This window comes from Dermacentor albipictus, unplaced genomic scaffold, assembly GCF_038994185.2.
Source record: "Dermacentor albipictus isolate Rhodes 1998 colony unplaced genomic scaffold, USDA_Dalb.pri_finalv2 scaffold_15, whole genome shotgun sequence".
NCBI lineage: Eukaryota > Metazoa > Arthropoda > Arachnida > Ixodida > Ixodidae > Dermacentor > Dermacentor albipictus.
Window position 1 is genome coordinate 6,414,304 of NW_027225569.1, and position 27,863 is coordinate 6,442,166.

General features: G+C 44.4%; 1 long non-coding RNA gene across 1 annotated transcript; it reads right to left on the minus strand.

The window, feature by feature from the left end:
* Positions 1 to 21,940: 21,940 nt before the first annotated feature.
* Positions 21,941 to 26,458, minus strand: LOC135918543 (uncharacterized). The gene is made up of 2 exons (XR_010569680.1): positions 26,373 to 26,458; positions 21,941 to 22,242 (listed from the first exon to the last, which is right to left on the minus strand). It is a non-coding gene; the product is annotated as an uncharacterized lncRNA (long non-coding RNA).
* Positions 26,459 to 27,863: the final 1,405 nt, after the last annotated feature.

Below are 27,863 nucleotides of genomic sequence, written 5' to 3' on the forward strand. Positions count from 1 at the left end.
CGTAGCCCAGCTTTTCGCTTTGCTGGCCATATACCATATAGGGGGGGGGGGGGGGTCAGTCCAGCCACGCGAGGTGAACATCCTTTTCCATCACTCCCCACACACGCGACGAACACCAAGGCCTAAGTGGTGAATCAGGATTTCCGTACATGGTACTATCTTCGTATACAGTATGTCCCAGGAGGTAACTTTAGCCAGAGATCAAAAGTATGCGAAGGTCACGTAGCTGGACAGAACCAAAATAATGTTGTTTGCTGTCGCTTGGAGATACTCAAATTATTATCTTTTTATTCCGCCTAATAGGATAACTAGTCTTAATTAATTAAGCAACTTCTCAAATATCATAATTTCATGAAAAGTTTCAATGAGAAAATTGTAGAGCGACATGAAAAACTCCCGGTACTGTTTTCTGTTCTTCAATGCGTGCTATATAAGAGTCTTTTTCCGAGCGTGAAATAAGCCCGCAAATACACAGGATTGTCGGGCGACTGGCTGATCGAGGCACTTCTCTTGTATTCGCGGGCTTTTTTCACGCTGGGAAAAGCACTCTTATGTTGCATATATTGATCAACAGAAAGCTGTATCGGTTGTTTTTCATCTTTCTCTACAATTTGCTCATTGACACAGTTTATCGAATTATAATATTCGAGAAGTTGAATAATTAATTAGGACAAATCTAATTTGGCGGAATGAAAAAAATAATTTGGGCATCTCCAAGCGACGGCAGACAACATTACCTTGGTTTTGTCCAGCCGCTGGCTAAAGTTAGCGGGGACGCCCTCTATACGACGAGCCTCTTCTTCGAGAGTATATTTATTTATTTATTTACAATACTGCTACTCTCATTTGAGAGCGTGGCAGTTGGGCGATACAGTAGGCATGTGTATGAATACGCATTAAGGCAGAACAATAATTGAAAAAAAGGGAAGAAAAAAGAAAAGCAATTGCCCAAGTATGGTAATATAAGAAAGAAGCTGAGTTTGGAAACAAAAATGCAAGTTTGCACATGACAGTTAATTAACATGATACTGGCAGTCAAGAACACGTAAGTAATTAGTTATACAAAAAATAGGAGCGAACTGAAAGATAACACTTAACGCGTGAAGAATATTTAAATTGTGTGAAGGGATGCGCTTAAAACATACACTTCGAGAGCGAGAAGACACGAAATGGAAAAAAGGAACAATCTAGGCAAGCAATCAGCAGGTAATGGCAGTTACAACAATTATCTTAGGGCTAGCAGTAGGTACAGTAATGACAATTTATTTTGGGAACACAGTATACCATATGTCCACATAACGACAATCAAACCAAAATGGAAAAAGAAAAGTGGGAAGTCAAAAGCAACACAATGCAAAATTTGTGACGATGACCCGTGCGATGATAAACTTTTATTTACGCACTGCAGCTTCCACTTGTGAAGTAAATTCGGACAACGATTCGATGGCGGTTATAGTAGGATCAAGGCGGTTCCATTCAGCAATTGTAAGGGGGAAGAATGAATACTTAAACGTGTCAGTGTTGCATGTGTATTCTGTTAAAGTGTGCGCATGTTTGTTACGTGTTTTTCGAGCCTCAGAAAATGAAATATACCTGGACGCACCTGTCTTATAGTTATTTTTTAGAAGCTGAAACAAGAACTTCAGGCGAGCCTGTTTTGCCCTGGTAGATAGCATTTGCAATCCTGACTGCGTTAGAAGATTAGTCGGTGAGTCAGTGCGTTTATATTTATTGTGAATGAACCTTATAGCCTTTCTTTGTACTGCCTCTAATTTTGTTATGTTAGTTGTTGTATGAGGAAACCAGACTGTGTTTGCATATTCGAGAACCGGCCTAACGAACGTTGTGTAGGCCAGTAGCTTCGTTGATGTTGTAGAGAGCGCAAGGCTTCTTTTGAGGAAGAATAATTTGCGTAATGCTCCTGCCGTGACATTCGAAATGTGTTTATCCCACCTGAGGTCTGAGGTTAATGTAACTCCCAGGTATTTATGTTGTTCAACTTTAGTTAGTGGTATGCCGTTAATCTCATATGTAAAGTTAGATGGTCTTGTTTTCCTTGTTACGGTCATGACGACAGACTTTTTTACGTTAACTGACATCTGCCAATTAGAGCACCAAATAGCTAGAGTGTTGAGGGATGTATTAAGTGCGATGTTATCGTTATAATTAGTGATTTCCCTATAGATGACGCAGTCATCGGCGAACAGTTTTATATTACAACCAATGTTAGCTGTGATGTCATTAATATAAATTAGGAAGAGTAATGGCCCAAGGACTGAGCCTTGGGGAACTCCGGAAGTAACGGTGACAGTGTTAGATAGCATTTTTCCGTAGGTTACAAATTGTGAACGATTGGCTAGAAATTCTTTTATCCAGGCTGAAAGGAGCCCTTTCCCAACAACACTTTCAACTTTAGCGATTAATTTGTTATGGCACACACAATCAAATGCCTTAGATAGATCAAGTAAAATCATGTCAGTCTGGCCACGGTGATTGATAGTATATGCAAGATCGTGGACTAGTTCTGTTAGTTGGGTTACTGTTGATAAACCACTGCGAAAACCATGTTGGTAGGGAGACAAGAAGCCAATGCTCTCTAGAAAAACCGTTATGTGCTTTAAGATTATGTGCTCTAGAAGCTTACAGGAAGTACTAGTTAATGAAATGGGTCTAAAATTTGAAATTTCTGCTGAGTCGCCTGATTTATGGATAGGTATTACCTTTGCAATTTTCCAGTCGTTCGGTAGTTGTGAAGTCGTCAGTGATTTACGAAAAATTATGCCGAGGTATCTACTGCACCATTCCGCATACCTTTTCAGAAAGTCGTTAGGTATGTTGTCAGGACCACTGCCTTTTTTAGGGTCAAGATTAAGCAGAAGATTAAGTATGCCAGCGTCCGTAATGTCTAATTCGCCAATGCATACGCCCTGTCTCGTTAGAATGGGGGGAATAATGTTATTGTCTGTAGTAAATACTGATTGAAAAAAAATGTTATATGCGTTGGCTTTCGCAGTTTCTTCCTCTGGGCTTAAGTGGGACGCTTCTCTATCATTGGTGCGAAAGTGCCTCCAGAACCTTCCGGGATTATTAGTAAGAAAGCTCGGTAACGTTACATTAAAATAATATTCTTTTGCTCGTTTGGCTGCAAGCTTGAATTCCGCGATGGCATTAGGAAGTTTCGTCACGCTGGATTTGTTCCCTCCTTTAATTTTTATTGTTCTACGCAATCTTTTCAGACGGCGCTTTGCCTGAATTACTTCTCGGGTTATCCAGGGATTATTTTTTGGCGGCCGTTTGGTTTTAGTGGGCACGTAGTTCGTGACGCAGTAGAGGACGATAGATTTGAACCTAAGCCAAAGGGAATGTACGTCAACAGAAGCATTGGAACCCATTTGGGAAAAAGGCTGGAACTCGTGGTCAAGGTATGTTAGTATGCTATTGTCATCAGCGTTTTGGAAGTCGGATACTGTGGACACAGGAAAGTGGGTAGTAGTACCAACGAGTGGTAACACGCATACTGGTACGTCATGATCTGATATGCCACGAATTACGTCAGTTCGTACATGGTTAATATCGAAATGATGGCTGATAAATATTAGGTCAAGAATGTTTTGAGTGGTTCCCACTGAACGCGTTGGACGGGAAACAACCTGATGAATATTGAAGGTTAACATGAGATCAAATAGTGCATCCGAGGCTGCTGACGAGTAGTGCATGTCATTCCAATTAATGTCAGAAAGATTAAAATCACCCATAAGGGCGATGCGTGAACCATGGGCGTGACGTTGCATGTAGTCGTGAATGGCACTGATACACTCGTCACCCGAGTTCGGGCTCCGATAAACACACCCTAAAACAACGTTTCTACCTTCGCAAAGCAATTTACAAAATACCGCCTCAGCGTCTTTTACCTCAGGCAGAACGGAAAACGCAAAACATTTTTTTATTAATAACGCCACTCCACCACCACGTGTGGGACGGTCTTTTCGGATAACGGAATAATTAGGCGGCGCGAACTCTTGATCAAGAATGTCGAACGTGAGCCACGTTTCTGTTATTGCTGCTACATCAGGCTCATAATCAATTAACAAGTTTTCAAGTGCCTGAGGTTTGTTGACGACGCTTCTAGCATTTACAGTGAAAAGTGTTAGTTCACTGATTTTCCGCCTCGGCGAGTTACAACACCGCTTTTGTCTTTTCCGGTGATGTTCGTTGCTTTGCCGGCACGGCGATTTTCTGACCTTCTTTCTGAATCGTTTTTTTCAAGCGGCACTTTGTCATCCTGCTCGTTGCTCCAAACATACGGGCGATTGTTAATGTATAGTTTGTCGAAAACCAGCGAAACCTTTTCATTATTTTGCCGGTTTACCTTCGCGCTGTTCCAAAGTTTTCTTCTGATATCCCGCACGCGTTTTGAAAAGTCTTCTGCAATAGAGAGTTGAGTGTCCTTAAGTTTGTACCCCCTTTTCAGTATTGTATACTTATCTCTAGAATCTAGTAATTTGAAGATTACAGGCCGAATCTTGTTAGGTTCTGCTTTCCCTATCCTACGTACGCGTTCGATGGCTACTGCTTTTTACTCCTTATATACTCCTTATCGACGCAGGCGCGATCTTTGGCAGTGCGTGGCCCTTCTGGGCGTCGAGGTGACGGCTGTCTTTCAATAAAGAGGATTCCAGTCGAGTCTCCGTTGCACAGAAGCGATAATTTGATCTTTCGTTCCCTTCATCCAACCATCGCGAAGATGATCTCGCTATGAGTTTATATGCAAGGCTTCATACAGGAACCTCTGAGCAAGATAACGCCAGGTAATTTTTAATTTTTCCGTTCCCCCTAAAAATAAATAGCTCGCTTACTAATCAGGCGAAATAATGCTGTCACCTTAAACTAAAGGTAATTATGTCTATACCAATGAGAAAGAATGAGTATACCTGCATTAGTGTTTCAAGGAAACTTAAGACGACACGTAATTTAAAATGATACGCCAACTTCGGAGCTTGAAAATCTGCAATCTGTACTATTAGTAAAGGTTTACTTAAGGTGAGCCACATGATCGTAGAAACGTTTTCGGGGTGCCAGGTCCTCTGGACACGGACGCCAAATCACCCGGAATGTAGAGCGTAGCTCCGCCCCCTTCAGGCGCCAGACGCGCAGCAACCCGGCGACTGCTGCGCAGGGACTGCAAACACGCCTAGAGCAAAATAAAAAGGGTGAGCCTTGCTTCTATGTCATACGCACGTACAGCCAGGGATAGTCAGCTCTACACTAATCTAACGGGATAAGTGACGCGAGAGCGTTTAATTTGATTCGCCTAACGACAGTTTTGGACATCTCTTTTTTTTTAGGTATGTTTCTAATCCCGCAAGTGAACTTATGACTTGAGTTTTGAATCTTTATTCTAAACTATTTCCGACCGAAGAGATGTAGGTAAGGTTCTGAAGGAGTATTTTGCCTTAATGTATTACCTACGTCTATTTCCTATGTCAGACAGATGAACCTGAGTGACGTGATGCCGTAGCAGCTGTACTCTCTATTCTGCCATTATTTCAGAAATTTTTTTATTTCTTCTTTTTTTGACAGGATGTTCACTTTTTTGTGTCTATATACGTAGCCGTAAAATTGTGAAGCGGCCATAGAACTTCTTCCAAGGTGTGATACCTTGCAAATATACCAATTGGGTTTAAAGTGAACGCTTCAAGAAATTGCACCGCTTCATCAATGTATGTTTCGCCATTGCCGTACTATATTACGCTCGTCTGTTATATAAGTATGCCAAAAGACTCAATTCTACGTTTTTCACGCCATAACGAAGTTTGTGAGACTTGGCAGCTACGCTTGCTAAACAAGTACAGCATAACGAGTTTACCATACACGTTTCACTAGTTACATTGAGACAGCCGCCCATTTATGATTAGTCTCCAGACATCGCGTGATTGTTTGCCTGATATACAAACATGCTATATCGGGCGACAAATGTGTGGCACTAACTGTAACCAAAATCTCTAAAGAGAAATCTTTATATAGCTCATAGACGCTTGGTCCCAAAAAGCGTCTGGCATCACTAGACAGGCTCCTCGCAAAATCCACGTATCCAAAGTTTGATCTGGAGCGAGATACGTATCAAAATAAACTATCGTAGAAGGGCAGAAATAAATCCCGATGGCGTAAGAGGAGCATCACATCGTCCAGGAACGCCGCGCGGTACACGAGCCTGAGATGCCAAGCAACCACTGTCAAGAGAAGGAAACAGCGAATCCAGTATTGCACTAGGCACAAGAGCTGCCGAAGCTCAAACTGGGCCGCTATTGAGTTTCGCGCTATCTGCACCGTCTTTCCGGTGTGCGGTGCCCAGATCGGGCACGGAGGGATCACCGGCTCCCGTACTTTTTCAGGTCACCGGCAGATGCCATCTCAAGTTTTTCTTTTTCTCTATTTTCTTACGAGGCCGCGAGCAATACTTGGAGGGAACAGAAGACTCCCAGTCGTGGCAGAGGGGAGAAGAATCCGCGCAACTTCCGGTGACTTGTGCGTCTGCGCGTGTTTTCACGCTCGCGTAAGTGTGACGTCAAAGAATCCTCAGCCCTGTCTTGCGACCTTACGCGATCCCCTTGCTGCAACCCTCCTGCCTGCCCCTCTGGCTCGACGACCGCGGGGCGATTACATGTTACCCTGCCATGGGGCCACGCCGGGGTTCCGACCTGAGACCCAGTTTAGGAGGCCATTAGTTTCAAGTGCATCCCTCTTTTGTGTGCCCCATACCTTGCTTTCAAGAAAAGCTCGAAAGTCGCGTGATGGAACCTGCCTTTCTTTTTCCTTCTTTATGTCGCCCACTTCAGCTGTTATTCGAATGGCACTTTTCAAACATGTTGGCGCATTTCTTCGGACCATCCGCCCCCGAAAACAGACAACCCGGAAAGTACGAAGCAACTGCTGCCATTCAAGGAATTTTTTATTTCGAGAGTGAGTAAGAAGCCAGTGCTTTAGCGTAGAAAACATTCTTTCTTGCTTGTAATTTTTCTGCTGTATGGCTATGTCCCGAACAAATTGAACATGTTGCAATACCGTGTTCCACCTATTTTACCGCCACAGCACTCAAGAGAAATCATAGCTGCTTCAAAGCTAAAATTTAGGACTGTTTTTTCTGGGAGGGAACTTCGAGCACAGAGGCACAAAAGAGCGGTAAAAAAGAACACGGAAAACAATGTCGCACTGATCTTCTAAATATACGCAGGGCAGTGTATGTGAAAGCAAGCGGCTAAGAAGGAGCACGTCCTGCTTCCAAAACAAAGATTTATTATGATATTCCAACGTTGTTGGTTCAGCGCTAACAGGCTGTAGTCACTGACAATCAATATATGCATGACGAGCTTTGCATGACCCTATCATCGTCTTCAAATATTTATCAAAACCACTGTGAAGGCTTAACGGCCATCAAGTTGTTCTGCTATGCATGAGGTCGTGGGATCAAATGCCGGCTACGGCGATCGCATTTCGATTGGGGTGAAATGCGAAAGCGCTTATGTACCATGCATCGGTTGCACGTTAAAGAACCCCAGTTCTTCAAATTTTTTGGGAAGTCCCACACTATTGCAGACCTTATAATGAGACCGTAGTTTTGCAACGTAATACACCCGAATATTTAATAGAATTTCTGGCTCCGTAACGCGAGATAACAGCTGTAAGAACGTGACCAACTCTTTCTTATCTATGATGTGCTGTCCCACGTTACTTTTGGACGTAAAGCGCGAAGGTGCTGTGCTGCGTCTAATGGTCGCTTTGGAACGCAGACGACGTAAGGATCATAATAAATTTGATGACGATTGCTGCTATAATAATGCCTATACCGTGATCATAAGGTCGCCAGTTTAATTCCCGTCTGCGATGGAATGCAATACCGCTAGTGTACCTACTACATCTTAAGGAACCACAGGCGATCGAAATAAATCGGAGCCCTCCACTGTACCTTGCACCACATAACTAACTCTGCAGTTTCATGACGATAAACTGCACTACTAGTGCTCCATGCTTTCCGCAAGGACCCCGGGTTCCACTGCTGTGACTGAAACAATAAGCAACACTAAGTTTTGGAAGCTCTCTAATCGACACTTCCTTGTTAATAAACTTAAATCCTGTTAATCCTGTTTAGTGAGCAACATAGGCTTTCCCTCACAATTTTTGCTTAGCCAATCTTCAGCCTTAGCCATATTTGTTTCTATAAGCTGAAACAACTTGGATAGCGGCGCGTGGAGCGAAATTCAATTTGCCTAAAATTTGCTGCAGATATTCGGTATCATAGAAGAATTGTGTCTCACCAGACAAAGTTTTCCTGGCAATATGACTTTTGTGAACAAAGTAGCTTCACGAAGCTTGTAGGGAGTAAATCTGACGCGAACATGGTTACAATACTTTTGCTTGGCCAGAAGACGTCTCTCACTTTACACAATCATGTTCCCACAGAAAAAAAGTCCTTCAAAATAAAATTTCAGTGTGCCCCTCAAAGTCCGGTGCCTTTCCGTTTTGTTGGTTTTCATAGCACTGTATGTTATTGAAAAATGAGCTTAAGTTGATTTTTTCCTTGCCTATGGTTCCTAGCTTTTGGTGTAGATAAGTGCTTCGTCATTTTAGCAGTTGGGTAGAGAATTGAGCCGGCGCCAACTTGGCGGGGTTCTCTACATAAGGTAGGGCTGCTCGAAGACATGGGAGGCGACTAAGGGAGGTTGACATAAACACAGGAAAGATATATACCACCGTCCCCAACGCGGAAGTCATTTTGGTTCGCGTGTGTGTATTGAAAGCTTAAGTTACGCAATTCCCCCTCGAGTCGGCGACTGATAATGCTTCCCACTGTCTGGGCCATCGGCCACCTTGACATACTGCTCGCGTAGAGTGAGGCCATTTCGATCACCGAAAAATTGTCGCCCGAACATTCCTGCCTTCTTGTAGCCAGCGCTCAAACATCGACCTTCGCAGCGTTCCTTCTCCGTCTGCTTCCTGGCTTTATCCTCCATTCACTCACGTATGCGGAAGAAAAAGAGGACGAATAAAGGAGACGCCGAGGGTGAGGATTGTGCGCGAATTGGCCTCTTGTGAGACGGGATTTACGCGTGACGTGAATGGGTCGTTTTGGTCGCGATCTGGGAGGGCGAAGGTTTCACATAATATAATGTACGAGGACGGAGCAAACCGTTATGCGGTCGCCCGGGCGAGGCCAGTATGGCAGTTTGTGTCACAGCGATCGCTGTGGCGCCACGATGAGTTAGATGCTGTGCGTCGCCCCGGGGGTTTCTGAGGTTCCTTATTTAATAGTTGTCACCGCGACGTCTATGGCGGCGATTCGTTTTCCTTAACGGCAAGGGCGTGCCTGCGGTTCGGCATCTTTGTTAGGCGCAGGTGCAAATAGGCGGGATGCATGGCCGACACACATCGCGTGTGAGATGCCCAGTCTTTTGCGACCGGGAAACACCGAGCTCAACATGAGGTTGCATTATAAGTACACAAGGTTATGATCCGCTACACGTGGACAGAAAATAAAAATAGTAATACGGTATCTCTAAAGACCGTTCTGTCGCTGGTATAAACGAAAATTACCATGTGGCATTTATTCCAGCCATTCGCCCCCCCCCCCCCTACGGATCATGTGCACACATGGGGCTCTGATGTGCTGGTTAGAAAATACAACAGTGCGACAGTGCAACATAATCAAATACCGAATACTTCACAACGGAATCGCAGACAATGTCTCACCATCATATTCTCAAATATTGCTTCACTCGGAGCGCGCCTTCCATACCATCGCTATGAGCGCAGCGCCATTCCTCGACTGAAGAAGTGGCTACGCTTCTCCAAAAATGCTGAATATTGTCATTGATGCGGAGTGACCTGTTTCAAGGGGCGTGACTGATGTCAATCTTCCTTGGCAGAGGCGAAGTATCGAGTGGAGGAGAAGCGTTCTAGGTTTTGGGGTTTAGTCTTCGCTTCGGCTTTCGTGGTCATCTCAGGTCGTGCTGCGAATGTGTACGAGGCACTACGATATAATCTGACCTTTAACGTTACTAACTTGGGAAGCCACGACGGCATATACCCAGAACCCAGAAATGATAGGGAGGAACTGGCAGCGTTCGACGAATGGCAGCGTGAACTCGCCCGTGAAAGGGGTCACCGTCGGCGCGCCGAGCCCGCCGAGCCCACGCAACCCGACAGCAAGGAGAACAAGATCCCCGGCTGAGAGAGCGGGAGGCCGGAGAAATCTGGCATCGTTACCTGTGGGTTACTTAACCGTGGCGAATGTCAGGTGCACGCAGGACAAGCTTCGCTTGCTCCTTTTTTCCGATAGGGAAAGAGATCGTAATTTTTCCCCTACTCGTGCTCGGATCCAAAACCAAATTGGCGTGCGCACCACTCCGGGCTAGCGGGGGCAGTTGTGATTGCGCCGGACACACTGCTAGAATGGAGTGAAGGCAATGCCAATGCCGCTATAGAAGCTTTTTGGTTCAATTGCAAGTCACTGCAAGCACAAAAGCACTTTCGCTTTCCGCAACTAGGAAAGCATATTCGCCTAGTAGCGGAAAGTAAAAGTGTTTTTGTCGCGGTGACCTGAGTGGACCGGACGTAAGCTAGGCGCTCAAAACAATTCGCCAACGCTACACTCGGGAATCCCTTGCAGCCGCAAAGAACAACTATGTTAAACTGACGGGCTCGATTTTTCGGCCAGTAACAAGTATATATACGAAGTGAGCCGGTGATGAAGCGAAGGCATAAGGGAACTCGATGGTTGAATACAAGACGGCACCTAATAATGCAGCAATACGATGGGCACTCCTCTATACAAGCAGCCAAACAACATCTGGGGCGTGGAGCCACGCATTTGGGCGAACGAAATATGGTGTTTGTGGCTCAAGACCCCTTCTGTTCAAAGTCACAGGTTGTCATGTGGCGCTCACGATGAGTGACGGCAACGAAGAAGGTAGTAAACCCATAACGCGCCTTTAAATCAACCACGAATGCAAAGCTACATCGATGACGGTAAAGCGTAAAACCTTTGCCCACTTGCTCTGAAGAGCGTGCTTGCTTCGTACCGACGGCAGTTACAATGCTCTTCCCACACTGAAATATTGTTTTATGCAACAGTTCTATATTTCAGTCAATCGTGATGTCGGATATGCTAGTATATAAGGCGGCCTGCCATAGGCGAAGAGCAAATACGAGCAAAAAAGATTGTGAATTCAGTCCCAGATGTGCAAATAAACTTGACGCAAGCTCCTGTTTTCTGCTGCGTGCAAGCTTCTCCTTCAGATTGTCACGGAGACTCAAATCAATGCGCATCAAGTTTACGGGCGTTCTAAGTTCAGCTGTCAGTGAAGTTCTCAGAAATATTTCCAGGACTAACACGCATTTCGAGTCTAGCTTACGCCAGAATCTTTAGGCATATCGATTTGTTTCAGAGTAATAGCTGTTATTCACTGAATTCACAGAAGTTTAATTCATCAACAGCCGGACGACGTGGCAACTGCTCAAGCATCTTTTAGACAGAACCAGAACCAAAGCGGACCAGGGTCGTACGCTGAACAGGATCATGCACGAGGAACTCAAAATTACCACTGAAAATGAGCTCATTGACCGTCTCGCCGACAAGTACCCCCCTCTGGCCAAAAATGCTAGAGGCACGACCGCCGAAGCATATCGCGGCAAAGCCAACTCAGAGCTAGATGGGGAATTCTCTACCGAAGAGATACGCACGGCGCTTCAGAAACTAAACAGCAAGTCAGCGCCGGGGCCGGACGGCGTAACTAACAAGGCACTTCGAAACCTCGACGAAACCTCAATCGAAACACTCACAGAGGAAATCAACAAAATCTGGAGGAATGGAGCCCTACCCGAAGATTGGAAAACGGCCCTCATCGTGCTCATCCCAAAGCCTGGCAAGGCGCCCAATATCAATAACCTCAGACCTATCTCGCTGACGTCTTGCGTCGGCAAGGTAGCCGAGGACGCGGTTCTAAACAGGCTCTCGAGGCATCTCGAAGAAAAAGATGTCTACCCCGCAGCAATGATCGGCTTTAGACCCGGACTATCCACCCAAGACGCCATGAAGCTCCTCAAGCATGAGATCATTGACGCAGACACGAGAGATGCGAGAGTAATCCTAGGGCTAGACCTCGAAAAGGCATTCGATAACTTATCACATGACTACATACTCGACACGATCTCCAACCTCGACCTCGGCACGAGACTCTACGCTTACACAAAATCGTTCCTGAGCGACTGAACGGCCACCCTCCGTCTAGGGGAAATCAAGTCTCAGAAATACAAACTCGGTGGCAAGGGCACACCGCAAGGTTCAGTCATCTCTCCGACGCTTTTTAATCTTGCGCTAGCCGGCCTAGCCAAGAAACTGGATCTAATCGAGAACGTCACATACACGATATACGCAGATGACGTAACGCTTTGGGTCCCCGGAGGTAGCCTGGGATCAATTGAAAGCGCTCTGCAGCAACCGATCGATGCGATCGAGGAATACCTTGCTCCCACCGGCCTGCGGTGTTCGCCTGCGAAGTCGGAGCTCCTCGTCTACAAACCATCCAGAAGCGGCCCCAAGCCAAAGAACGAAATCAGAGACACACATTCCATTACTCTCAGAACCAAAGACGGAGGAACCATTCCACACGTCAGCAAAATCAGAGTCCTTGGAATGCTCATTGAGAGCAACGGCTCTAACGCCGCGACAGTGGAGAAGATCGTGACCACGTCGAATAATGCCTTGAATCTCATACGACGCGTAGCAAACAGACAACACGGCCTTAAGGAAGAAAATCTCCTCAAGCTAACACACGCCTTTGCGCTATGCCACTTCCCCTACGAGGCGGCCATGCACAGATGGAAGGTAGCGGAGAAGGAAAAACTCAATATACAACTGAGGAAGCTAGTCAAACTAGCACTGGGAATCCCCAAGAACACCGAGACAGAGCTCCTGCTGCAACTGGGGGTGCACAATACACTTGAAGAAATCGCCGAAGCTCAAGAACGGGCTCAATGGACAAGACTCTCTGGAACCAAACCAGGTAGAGAAATCCTAGCCAAACTAGGTCATGACACCACAGTAATGGAGAAACTATATCAAAGCGTTCCGACAGACACACGCAACTCCTACACGGTTCGCCCACTCCCACGGAACATGAACCCCGCGCACCATCAACCCAGAAGGCTGGCACGCGGATCGTTCATCCTGCGCGAAATACGTGATAAGAAGATCTTAGCCTGTTTCGTAGACGCGGCACAATACCCGACCAGGAAGGCTTTCGTTGCCACCACGATCAATAAGCAAGGTCAAGTCACAAACGCTCTCACAGTCAAGACCCACAAGTCCGAGATAGCAGAACAGGTCGCCATCGCACTCGCGCTCACAGACCCGACCACCACCCACGTCTACAGCGATTCACGCTCGGCTGTCAAAGCCTTTCAGAAAGGAGCAATTGCAAGCCAAGCTCTACAAATAATGAACAGATTCGCACCGCTGCAGCATCACACCATCTGCTGGTTCCCGGCACACCTCGGAGATATCGAGGATGCCCCTCGCAATCTCAATGAGATGGCTCACAGGAGCGCGCGAGACCTAACCCTCCGCGACGCCACCTATTCTGGTCGTGACCATCCCAGCGAGAATCGGGACCTTCCCTCCACATATAACGAGATAACCAAGCACTTTTATCTAGACCGCAGAATATACAGCACACCTCACAATAAGCTCACCAGACCTCAAGCCCTCACGTTCAGAATGCTTCAAACAAACACGTACCCCACGCAGAACAGACTACATCACTACATGACTGACCTATACAAAACATCATATTGCGAAAATTGCCACAGCACACTAGACGTACATCACTTGCTCTGGCCGTGTGGTCGGACCCACGCAAACAAGGATCAAGACTCCGCCAGGCTACAAGAAGCATTACGCAGCACGGACCTGGCGGAGCAGCTATGGGCTGTCCAGCGAGCCCACGATGCGGCCAGGGAGTTACAACTCCCGGTCCCAGCGTGGGAGTAGCCCGCTCTATGGCACCTTGCGTCCCGTAGCTCGCAGGACCTCTCATTAAAGTTATTCAATCCAATCCAATTTTTTCTTTGCGCCCTTAGGCCAAAGCTCTCTTAAATATGAACTTCTTTATCTTTATATTATTAATTATTTTTTTGTAGTATAAGAACTTGTCATATAGCGAGAATAATTGATCTAACGTTTACTGATCATAATCCCGTATTTCTTTGTCTAGGCTCTATCAGATTAGAACACTGCAAACGTGTATAAAGTCAACATACTATTTTGCAAGGTCTATTCACCTGATCCATACAGCCAGTTGGGATGACGTTGTCAATGAAGACAGTGCTGAAATAACCATTGAATGTTTCTCCAAGATTATTACTGATTCTGTTAATGAGGGCACATATAATACTGAGGTAACTCACTGGTTTCACACATCCCGAAATCTTTGGCTTACTAATACACTGATAAAATATATTGAGAAGAAAAATTGACTCCACCAGAAATTAGAAATGGCAATTTATAGCTGCACTAAAGTCTAGATTTAAAACATTAAAATGCTCTTTCTGCTATTTTAAAACACGCCATACGCGATTACTACCCTCACCGAGTCGCGAAAGATAGAAATGACAGTAAGAACTAAAGAATAATAAAGCAGTTTCTTAGCAATAACAGGCCTGAGCCACGCCTGAGCGAAATCATTCATAACGCAACTGTCACAATAATTCAAACGATGTAGCGAATGATTTTAGGGACTATCTTAGTGCCTCAGTGGAGGTTGAACCTGATGCTGACTTACCAAGCCTTCAATATTGTACTCACTCATTTTATCTGTTTACAACGTCACCCGAACAAGCTCATCAAATCATATTTTATCTAAAAGCAACTGGGTCGGACTTAGACATAATACGCCCCACAACGGTAAAACTTATGTCACCAATCCTGTCAAAAATAATAAATAATTTTTCAAGTTTAGTATTTTCCCAGGATGCCTCAAGGTTGGAAGAACAGTTGCAGTTCCGAAAAATCTGACAGCGCTTTTAATAACAATTAGCATTCGATCTGTATACTATCGTTATTTAGGGAGGTCATCGAAAAACTATTTTATAGCCGTTTAATGATGTAGCTCTCTACATTTAATCTGCTGCCTCTTATCAATTCGCTTTTCGCCAAGGCTTTTCGATTGAACTTGCTCGTCTTTCTTTTACTGACCTCATCAAACAAGCTCTAGACAACGGTATGTCGGTCGGAGCTGCGTTCGTTGACCTGCAATCGACAAGGCATTTGGCACCATTAACCATGTGATTGTGTTAAACAACCTCCATGCTTCGCTATATCTCACCCGCCTTTACAGTTCACGAAAAACTGCACAAGTAATCGATCACAAATTTATGAAATTAACAATAACCGATTTTCAGCAGTAATGATTAATCAGGGAGGAACTGGCAGCGTTCGAGGAGTCTATTCAGGAGTCCATTCCCAGGAGCGTATTCTCGGACCTCAACTTTTTCTTTTACTCATTAATGATCTACCTACAGTAATTTGTCATTCTAGTTGTATTTCATAGGCTGAAGGTACTACGATTTCTGCTGTTGACAAATACCAAAGTTCCAATCAATAAAAACTTAAGAGCGGCCTTCGCAATGTCCCATCTTGGTGTAAAGCGAACATGTTCCATATTATTTTCCAAGACCACATTTATTCTATTTCGTTCTCCCCAGTTACACATAAGCACTACCTTAGCAGTTTCGCGTGACAATCGCACTCTACCTCTTTCTAGCACTACCAAGCTTCTTAGTGCAACCCTTGATAGGTACCTCAAAATTGATCTTCATGTCACATCGCGGCTTCAAAAAGTTTCTTTTGAAATTGATGTAATTTTTAAAACACGTTTCTACTACCAGCCCCACAATATTTTATCACTATATTACACCTACGTTCATAGCCATCTTTCTTACTGCGTGTCATCCAGAGGCAGCACGTATAAAGCACGCCTCAAACCCCCCCAACACTAACAAAATCAGGCTGTAAGACTTCTGATATTTAGCCCATGTATATGTCATTCTGCTCCTATGCATAACAATGTAAGTCTCCTTCCTCTTTATGAGTTGTTTTGTCATAAGCTATTATTCTTTATTTTTCGTCTTCTACACAAACAGCTACTTGTTGAAGGTTTCACTATTGAAAATTTTATTAATACTAACAAAATCACATTTGCAGACCGACAAAACTTACTACTCCAAAACGATAGCTAGAAGTGACTATAGGAAGGAAAGTGCCTTTTTTGGGGGGCTATCAAAGTGAAGTAGCATTCCCTCTGAAATAAAAACCCGTTCGTGTTTGCGTTCGTTTTTTACTTAAACAATTCTTATAAAACACACCAGGTTAATTGTTAGCGTGGATCTTATTGTTCTTCTAGTGCCGTTTATTGGATTCTTTTTTTCCGCTCACTTTCTCTCTCTCATTGTCTTTTTTTAGCTGTGTTATTTTGCGAATGTTGTTTCTGTATACTCTGATGCTTTGTTGTATAAAATGCTTTTTTAAACTATGTATATCTGTAAGCAACTGACTACTGCACGTTTAAATTTAACAATATTGATACGTCTTTAATAGGTTGTCAGTGCTTAACTTTGCGACGTCCTATCGTGCTAGTTATTCTCTACACATTAAATTTACTCTTTGAATAATAAATAAATGTGAAATCTGAAACGTCAGCGCTTAGCAGGCCATAGATAGCGACTGCTCATTTGGCATTAGGCAAAATGCCTTTTTGCTTCCTCACACAGAATATTTCGAGGCGCATATTCCCTTCTACATTTATGTATATTCATGTGTGTACGAGGCAGGGCACTTAACTATGCGATGCGTAAGGTTAGGAAGTGTAGGCGAATCCTATAATATGTAAGAAAAAGAAGCTGTTATCCATTAATGTAAAGGTGCCAAATTACCAAATACACTTACCAAATACACAGGTGCTAAATACACTTTCAAGAATGGCAGAAAGGTAAATAAAATAAGGGATGGAGACCGGTACAACAGCAGGTGTGCATTTCATGAGTCGAATTATTCGAAATTTCTGGCAAGTGCACTTGAACCACAGCGAATCTAACCAAGCTTCCGGTTAAGATGGTGAACTTCAGGCGTCACAAAAGACAGCGGCCTAACACACGGTACCCTATGACAACTCCAGCGTACGAGGGCGAATTAGAAATTCCTTGGCCCTATTTTTCATTAGCCAAAATAAGGCACATGCAGGTGCCTTATTTGCAATATGCGTACTATTATCCGTGTCTTATACTATTTTTTCGCATAGTCACCATACCGGTTGATACATTTGTCCCATCGCAGCCCTAATTTGAGATGCCCCTGTCGCCAGTCAGCGACGCACGCGGCCTACCCGAACATTCATTGTCATGCAAATATTCACGGCCTTTTGCGAACTCACAACGCCACCACCTCACACCTCTCAAAGGGAGACACCTCTCCCGATACGTGGGCTGCATTTCCTTGTGGATTTCGATGGGCGTTCATCCCTTGCTTCATTGATAACGAATCGCACTTCGTTGCTCGTACGCTGTGGACGCATGAAGCACAACTGCCGTCTTCGGGTGGACGGATGTTATTAGCGTCCCCTTTGAAGCGGGGCGGAGGGTTGCGCCACCAAGCACTTGTTATTTTATTGCCTAATGCCCTACCTATGTTAAAAAGAAGGACAGGAAAAAGAACTGACGTTTATTTCCCCTAACCAGTTTTCGAACCCCTATTCAGAACTTTGTTTCTGTACGCCTCCGTCGTTTGTCGTTTCCTTACTTCTACCAACCCTCTAATCCCCTCTTACTAATGTCTATTGCCGACATATTTACTTTTTCATTGATTTCGCTAACCCAAGGGCTTAAAGAAATATATTCACATTCTAATACAACCTGCGCCATCGTTTCATTATTTCTCTACAGCAAGCACATGATTCACCTTCGTTCTCATATCTCGCTTTATAAGTGCGTGTTCTAAGGCATCGTGATCCGGCTTCGAAAAGTTAATGAGCTTGCCTTTGAGTTATCATGAATGGTTTCTTTCCCGATTTCGTTTTTTTCCCTCATAAGTAATTACTCATGACAGGTTTCTTTTCCATTGCCGTCACCCATAAGAATATTTCAGGCTCTCTGACATTCCGCTTGACGTTCCTCGTTGCAGCGTTGCTTAGCCTGCAGGCCGCGTACTTACTGGTAAGCTTCCTAGTTATTTTCTTCCACTGTGAATCAATGTTATTCGTGTGCAAACACCTGAACCATGTCCCAGTCCATTTATTTTCTTCCATATTATTCAGTCGTTCTTGATAATTAATTTTTCTGTGACGTTCCCTCATTTCAAAACACGTCCAGCTCATGTCAGTCTGCACAGCTTCATTTGAAGCTTTCCCGTGAGCGCCCAATCCGAGGCGTCCCACTGACCTGTGTTTGCCATGTAGTCCTGGTTGTACCCTTGATTTCAAGCCAAGAGCCGCATTTCCAACTGTAAGTCCTGGGGAGCTATAACGTAAATCTATTCCAAAATTTCCTCCGCGATTCAGCCCTCCGCGAGTCAAAAACTATTTTCGACCACCCACACTTCTACTGTCTCTAACGCGATTTGAACGAAAAAAACAAAAATAGCCATTTCTGATTCGGCGCCTTTTCGGCATTAGCCCTCCGCTATTGGTCAAATGTTTTCGAGCTGCACCCACTTCACCTACCAGTCACGCGACATCACAAAACCGCAATAACTCACCACGTCCAAGTGACGTGTACGCGTTAAAGATGCATTATGATACCGAAAAGAACAGAATTTTTTTTCTGAATAGCCGCAGCCAGCCCCGTTCCGAAAGAAATGAAAGATAGTTGCTGTCGGTTGCTCAGGCACTTGCTAGTCGCACCTGCCGGAGAGTTCTTGCGTGGCTGTGTAAGGTGATCCAGCACTTTCGGCACGTTTACGACCTGGTTCTGCCAACTCTTCTTTGATGAGGATGTGTTTTAGCGTCATTCATGAGCTTCCGTTGCATGCCGCCGTGATTTTCTACCAACCACCGCAAGCTATGTAAAGGAAAGCGAACCAATCGTAGACGCCGGCACCACCCTCTTTGTCCGGTTATCGATTTTCAGCGCAGTGGCTCGGCGTTATCGAATCCCTCTCCACTTGAACGTGCTCATCGCCTCTTGTCAGCCAATTAGATAAGACAAGCCGTTCACTGTAGGTAATATTATTCGTTTTTCAAGCAAACAATAGTGATCTCTTGTGAACGAGGAGAGTGTTTTATTGGTCTTTTCAAACAATTCTGCGGGTGACCACCCGATGCTTGAATATTGGAATCAAGCTTATTGGAATTGTTTTACGTTATAGGGCGCCTGGAACCATTACACCTTTCCACATACCGTGGAGCACCTCTTATCTATTGTATCTCCATAGCGCTCTTTGTTTTAATATAGCCGAATTTATCTTCTCCTTTACTGTTATTGTTCTTTTTCCTGTATTTCCATATATCTATTGCCTTCGTTTATTCATATACGAAGGTATATATATTCTTTTACGCCAGGTATTTCCTGGCCCTGTATTGTCACTGTCTGTTCGCTGTCTTTATTGAAAACCATAAAATCTGATTTCTTAACGCAAAATTTCAAACCTAACTTACCGCCTTTCTGTCCACACATATTAGCCAGACGCTGCGTATCACTTTACTTGTTAGCTAGCAACACAATGTCGTCCGCATAAAACAAACCTGGAAGCTGCTATTCTACTACTGAACCCACCTCTTTGTATTAGAGATTAAATTCAATATTACTTTCTTCCAGTGCCCTCTCCATCATCACCATGTGCATCACAAACAGCAGTAGGCCTTAAGGGCAACCCTGGCTCAGTCCGTTGTTGATATCTACATTCTCCTCGCTCCTGATCCCTTCCCATTCAACGCAAACCGTATTTTCTTGGTAAAGCTCTCTCAGAAGCTGTAGACAAATGTCGCCTAAGCCTTCCCCTTCCAGAATATACCATAACATACTGTGGTCTACGTTGTCATACGCTCCCGTAATGTCCAGAAAGGCCACATATAGTCTGCTTTCTACCCTTGATATTTCAATGCACTAAATACGAACAAATAAGTTATCATCCACCCGCCTACGCATTCTGAGGTCATATTGAAGTTCTGCCAAAATGCCATTATTATCTGCCCTTAATTTAATTGCCCGTAACTCAATTGCCTGTATTGCTAACCTGTATATAACCAGTGTAATGGTAAACGATCTTTTATAAATTAAATTCATTCTACTTTGTCGGCAACTGTCTGGTATTCGTCTATTTTTTAGACTTTTTTCTGCTGCTTTCAACAGATTTGTCATTACTTTTTTCATCCTGGTTAATTATTCAGCTTCAAGAATTGACAGCAGCGCCGTGCCGCGGAGCTACCGGCAGATAAGGCCGGTCTTGTCCAAAAAAAGTCCATCGCTGGGAATGGATACGTTGAGTTCGCATTTACAGCCGTAAGTTCGCTAAAAAAACTAGGGGCAAGGACTATCTCATTACCCTTCTATCGCATTAGGCTTAACTGCACGGCGTTGCTGGAGGCAAAGCCGGATGAAAGACTCGGTAGTCGGCACGAAAGGCCTGTATGTGCTGCTTCCGTACCTTCTAGCGCCCACCAGCGATGCCGAAGCGATAAAGAAAAGAAGCGGCGGGAGTGGGTCACGACAACCGCGAGGAAAGTCACTCCCCCGGAGCCGCTCCATCAAACTCGGATCCCTCATGGCGGCGCCTTTTGCTAGCGACACTCACCAGAATGGCCTCTTCACGGGGGGCCCCCTCTCATTCACCTCCCGGCCTGCGAGCTCGCCTGTCTAACTTTTGGGCCCATAAATGGCGCCCAGGAAGACCGTGCTCACTGAGCTTGCGTTATTCGTCAGAGTCATGAATTTCCAAAGAATGAAATACAAAGAAAAAAAAACTGTAAGGAAACAATGCACAAGTTATACAAGAAGAAAGATAAGGCGAAGGCAGACGCTCACTTATGAAGTTACTGTCGTTTACTCACTACTGTAGAATACCAAGTAGCAGAATAAGGAACCACCTAAACAGTCGTAAGCAAGAATGTCACAAAGATGCAGTCAGTGCGCAGCTTTCCCAACGCGATAGACTAGGAACCAAACTATTAACTCAGGAATTTTAAGTATTGCGCAAGAGCGTGCGACAAATGAAGCGAAACAAGGCAAATGCGTCAAAAATGCAAAACTCGCACCGTCACCAAATATGGAGAGGAAAATTCACGACTACCCAAATTTCTGGGAAAGTCACGCTCGTGTATTGTAGTGCGCGCGTCATCCAACACCAATCGTAGAACTCATTTTAGCAGGCTTGAGAGTTCACCTTCGTAGCGTATCACCGGCTGAATCAAGTGGGCCTATATTCCTGAATCATCAAAGCTGAAGACAATGGTCTTGAAGATGACAGTAAGCACACCTGCATTCAAGAAAATCAATGGGGCGCGCACAACAATATTTCAAAAGTTAGTCGAGGTTTCAGAACGCCCTGCTTAGGTATATAGGATACGGTTTCAGTGAGGGTGCATTTGTCAATTGACATTTACTTGAAGCGGTTCTCCCAAATACTAGATATCGATGACTTTTAAAGCGTGCACCACTGCAATGACTAGCATGTAAAGAAATTCTCTACTGTTTCACCTATAAAACATTCAGTGAATGACAGCTACTTATAAGGCAGCTTGGCATTTTCCTTCTCATAGCTTTGTTATTTAACGATTTGGAGGTGATTCTGCTTGTGTAATTATTTGCGAAAAAAAGAAACTAAAATTCCTTTATCTGGTGTGAAATCCAACATAATGTCGTTGATGCATACGTTGTGAAACTGTGGCATTGCAAGGTAACATACATCTCATCGTTTAGGACTTTAATGTTGAAAAGTTAACACCACAGAAATTTACCATGTTTCAGTATACTGGCAGACAGGCTCAAAGTTTAGAGCCGGATGAATGCTGCTCTACGGGCGCGGGCGGGGAGGTGGCAGAGGTAGCAGGGGAATACTGTAGCGTGGGCATTGCACGACGAGTCATGGCAGCAGTCCAAAAGAGAGATTGGATTTGGTCACGTCATGTTGAGTTCGTTGAAGTATGCTTTGACGGAGGCATTTTTCTCAAGCCATGCTTCCTGGACGCTGCCGTTTGTTGGCCACTATTTACGAAGGAGTAAAAATATAGAGAGAAATTACACCAATAAACACAAAGGGTGACACAATGAAGTGAAATACATCGCGGTGCATTCTATAAACTGCCTGCTGTAGTGAAGCTCAACCTTTCTTTAAAAACACATTTTTCGTCAATTGGCCGGAGTATCAGTTCGGTATGTGGTCACACATTATGCCAGTTTTAACAGATATATTGCTCTTTAACTGTGACTGTGAGCATGAACACACTAGCACAAACTAATGTGGAAAAGCGCTTCCGCAGTATCAATGAGTTTCATCGTTGCTGTGAAGAAGGCGGACCATACTCTGGAATACTTAGAAAACGCACACTTTGTTATTTATTTATTTTATTTATTTATTGAGTACCTGCATCGCCTTAGAAGGCATTACAGCAGGGGGGTACATACATATCTACATCAGTTGACACTCATTTGAACACACAAAGCGTGGTAAAACGTTTCATTACATTGTATACCAACAATATGTGACGGGAGAGCATTCCAGTCCCTTGTGGTCCTGTAAAAAAATTCATAACGCAAGGTGTCACCCTTAAAAGGAAATTCATTGAGTTTCAAGGCATGGTCTCTTCTACGGGAAATGTACGATGGTAATTTAATATATTCGTTCCTGTCGATGCCTATTTTAGAATAGTAAATACTGTGAAAAAATTTGAGTCTGAGGCACTTTCTTCTATCCTTTAGATCTTGCCAATTGAGTCTGCGCTTGCCTTCGGTAATAGTGAGGTTTTTGTCGTAATTACCAAGAACGAATCGAACCGCCCTATTCTGAATTTTTTCCAGTAAATCGACTAACTGACACGTATAAGGATCCCAGCAAATGCAAGCGTACTCAAGTACCGAACGTACGTGAGTAAAATACAGCTGTTCTTTCAATTTACTAGGTAATTGGCCAAAATTTCGACCGAGGAAGCCCAACTTTCGTGCCGCCTTCTTTCTTACCTCCTTTACATGCCGGTTCCACTTTAAATCCGAGGTAAACCAAACTCCCAAGTATTTACATTCCGTAACGATGCTTAGAGTAACGCTATTTAAGTTGTACTCGTATGTCTTGTGTGAATGTTTCCTTGTAAAGGTGATGTTTAAACATTTTGAAACGTTAAGTGACATTTCCCATTTCGCACACCAAGTTGAATGTTTGTCTAAATCACTCTGAAGTGCATAAAAATCGGAATCACTATCAATAACCCAATATACTACGCAGTCGTCTGCAAACATCCTGAATGATGACATAATACCACTAGTGATATCATTTATATATAATAAAAACAAGAGGGGCCCCAACACAGAGCCTTGGGTACTCCAGAGGTCACTGCAGCAAGATCAGAGGAGATGCCATTGAGAACCACAGACTGTTGTCTATGTGAAAGATATTCAGATATCCATGCAATTACCTTTTAGTGCAACTTGTAGGCGTGTAATTTGCTAATAAGTAAGTCGTGAGACACAAGGTCAAATGCTTTTTGAAAATCTAGAAAGATGCAATCAATTATCTGCCTTTTGTCTATTGCTTGAGCCAAATCGTGAGTGAATTCTACAAGCTGCGTAGTACAAGAAAAACCCTCCCGAAATCTATGTTGGTTTGCATTTAATAGATTATTTTTAACTAGATGTGACACAATACAACTATATATAACGTGTTCCTTTATTTTACATGTAATACTAGTCAAAGACACCGGTCTGTAGTTCTCAATGCAGTTTTTGGACCAACTTTTGTGTACAGGCACGACGTTTGCCAATTTGCAGTCGGTAGGTACGGCACCCATGTTTAAACATTTTTGAAGAAGACGGCTGAAATACATGCAGAACGATTCACAACAACTACTAAGCATTGCTGCTGCTATATTGTCTGGTCCACTCGCCTTTCTGGGAGAAACATTTTCTAATAGCTTGCGTACACCTTCCAAAGCAAACTCAACTTCGGGCATTTCTTCATTGCATAGCGAAAAATCGAGACTTACAACCCGAAACTGGCGATTACTAAACACAGAAGAAAAATAACTACCAAATGCTTCAACTTTGCGCTTGTCATCATCAAGTACCGTGCCTAGGTATTCAAGGGGAGGGACAGAATTGTCGTTCTGTTCACTATGCCGAATATACTTCCAAAATTCTTTGGGATCTTCTACCAACCGTTCCCCAAGATGAGCAAAATAAGATTGCCTAGCCGATTTGGCTGAATTCTCAAAATCAAGCTTTAGCCTCTTTAGTTTGGATAAGTCTTCCAGGGACCTGTGTTTTTTATACTTTAAGTATACCCTCCGCACCCTGCGCAGCAAGATGCGCTGTTCCTGCCGAAACCACGGTTTATCTTTATCACGTTTAGATGAAAGCATCCGAGCTGGAACGAACTTATCTCGAAGATAGAAGAGCCTTTCTTTAATGCTTTCCCATAACTGTTCAACGCTCAAATCATCCGCCAATGTGTCAAACGTTGGGAAGTACAAATCTAACGACTGATTTAGAGAACAGTAATCAGCCTTACTATACAAGAACACTTTTCTAGGCGGTTTTTTCACTATTGGCACATTTGTAACACTAACGTCAGCAATAAAAATATTATGGTCGCTCAATCCAGGTAGTGCATGAACGTCTGATACATTACCAGACCCATTACACAATAGCAAGTCCAAGACATGGCCAGTACCATCATCACGTGATGTACTGAGGACATATTGTTCAAATGCATAAGTGTCCATTAGATCAAAAAACGAGGAGTACAAACAACCACTAACAGAGTTCCTGGGAACTGCACATGACCAGTCAATTCCAGGTAGGTTAAAGTCCCCTCCGATCAAAACACGATCATTTTTGAAACACTCCAAAAAGTCAGAAAGTTTGATGAACAGCTCATACGACGCGCTTGGTCGACGGTAGTAGGAGCCGAACACCATGCTTTTTCCATTTACGAGCCGAATCTTACAAAAAACTGCCTTGATATCAAGTAGCGGGCTTGCCACATGAACGCAATGTATTCTACTATTTACAAGAATAAAGACACCTCCACCATGATAATTTCTATCACGCCTAAAACACTGGTAGCTTGCCGGAAAAATTTCAGAATCTAAAACCGAAGAATCCAGCCATGACTCGGTGCCCAACACTACCGTGGGCTGTAGGGTACGTAGCAGACATTGAAATTTGTCAATTTTATTCTTTATGCTCCTGCAATTAATGATTAGAACCCTGAGAGGCAATCCTGTTGTACGCTTATGCGAAGGTCACTGCTGAACTACATCTCCTGTTGCCCCATCGAGCCGAAAGCGCTTTCCCCGCAGGTAAAGCATATCATGCTTCAAAACAGCCTTGTCCCCTTCCCGCTTGTTCAACTTCGCATAGTCCCATAGCTTCTTTCTTTTGTCCCTGACAGATTGTGAAAAATCTTCAGATATGTTATAACTGGTGCCTTTGAGTTTGTAAGCGTTCAACAGCACCGACTGACGGGATTTATAGGAACAAAATTTTGCTATGACTGGACGTGGCTTCCCTGTCGTATATGTCCCTATGCGATGCGCACGCTCAATACTCAGGCCTGTGACACCAAGCCTGCTGCTGCATAATTCTGCAATAAGTTCTTCAGATTCGGCTGCTGTCTCTTTCGGGGATGAATCATCCAACCCGCGGAAGACCAGATTGTTCCTTCTTTGCCTGTTCTCAATATCGTCAATCTTTTGGGTGAGAGCGATCAGTGTAGCACGATCACCCTGTTGTTGGTCTGCCATTGTTGCGACAGCATTGCGTACGTCATCGACTTTGCCAATCTTAACTTCTAGGGAAAAAATACGAGCCTTCAAGTCTGTGACATCTAGAGTCAATTGGTTTTGTTTTTGTTCGATGGAATTTAACTTCGACATCATTTTACTTTGACCATCTAGGATCTTTGAAAATTGCGCATCAGTTGGCCCCGGGTTAACTTCAATATCACCGCCACACAGCAACAAAAGCAGCAAATAAAGTGCTGAACTACGAAAAACAACAAACTGCCGTGCCGGCTGCCTTCTTTTCGAATGCGACCGTGATGGAAACATAGAAAACAGCACTTGGGGCGGAACCGGCATGACAGAACACGGTGTCTTACAAAAAGTTTCGAGAGCACCAACCTGCGTAAGCAGTAGGAAACTGGTAAGCGCTTCCGCCATGCTGCCGGTTCCACGCCCCATCACCGTAATGCCGTTGCAGACTATTTGTAGCAATAGGTAACAGTCAGTGTCACGGGGTGCACATTGTTGCATACTTGAGGAACAGAAAACGTCGAATTCGGTCGGGGGGATGCGCAAATGAAGTGTTTCCAAACAGAAGTCAGGCAGTGATCCGCTCGAGGGGCGCACCAGGCAGACGTCGTCGTGAATGGGTGCTAGAGGCACCGCTGAAGTCTGGCCTTCTATTCTCTCTCGACATTCTTAAATGGTACCGTTTGAGACGCTTTGAATGTTGAGGTTTCATATGCAAGCGAGAAGCACAGAACAAATGTGAATTGGTGGTGTTGCGGTTCGCTGCTCCAAAAATCTTTACTATGTTCATCATGCAGTCAATTACAAGGACTTGCCAACACGAGGTGCGTAAGTCTGTCAGTTCAAGGTCAGTTACTAGAAGTTAGCCGAGTATTGGAACCAACTCTTAGTATCACCCACAGAAAATATGTCGAAGAGAGTCCTGAAACACGAGATGTGAACTCGTGACAGAAAAGTAAAAGCCAGTTGGGGCTGTCGTGAACTCAAGCACTAACGACCTGTCACCGAGACTAAATAATACGGCTAACAGAAACGGTATTTATATCGTTGTTTCCTGTGTCGAAGCTCGCCACAATGAGAACAATAGAAAAAAACGGGAAAAAGCAGTAAACAAGTGCTGAAGCCACCCGGAATATACGCCGGCTGCATCCACTGTGTCGCGTACGAACAATTCTTTCACGGCCTAAGGGCGCATGCGCCCTGCCCTAGCGGATTAGTCGCGAAACGTTTTGGAAAAGTCTCCTGAGTGGCCGCGAGCTGGGAAGTCCCCCGAAAAAAAAAAAAGCCTTTGGACTCACGCTGCTCCAAACACTCGTGCCCTGTACCGTGTTGAAACTCTACTGGTAACTCGACGTCGGTGTGGTATACCGAAAACATGCGTAGCGTAAGACCGCAACTCCATTTTAAAACAGAAAGCTGCCAGGGCATCGTCCGAGTTGCCTGGACTGCACTGTGAGCCATGTAGTCGCCGCCTTTCATGAATGCCTCGCTGAGTTAACGAAAACCCCGTGCGTTACACTTGGGCGACACTTCAGTGCATCACGTTGCTGATGAAGTCTTCCTGCAGCGTCGGTCCTCACTTGCTGGTGGTGGCAGTGCGTTCCTGGCTGCAAGTACTCCTAAGGCCCGGCAACACTGGGTCGACATGAGACCGACAAGACGCTCACTCCAATGATTTACCGAAGATTGTGCGTCACTGAAACCTTTTTTATCATACCAGGTCCACGACAACGCAACCGACGAGCGCGAGTTGTACTGCTACAGGCTTTTTTGTCGAAGGCATGGCAAAATCAGCGTGCCGACTATCGTTCGACCGAACCCCGCGCGATCGGCCGTCGAACTGACAAAACAATATCGACA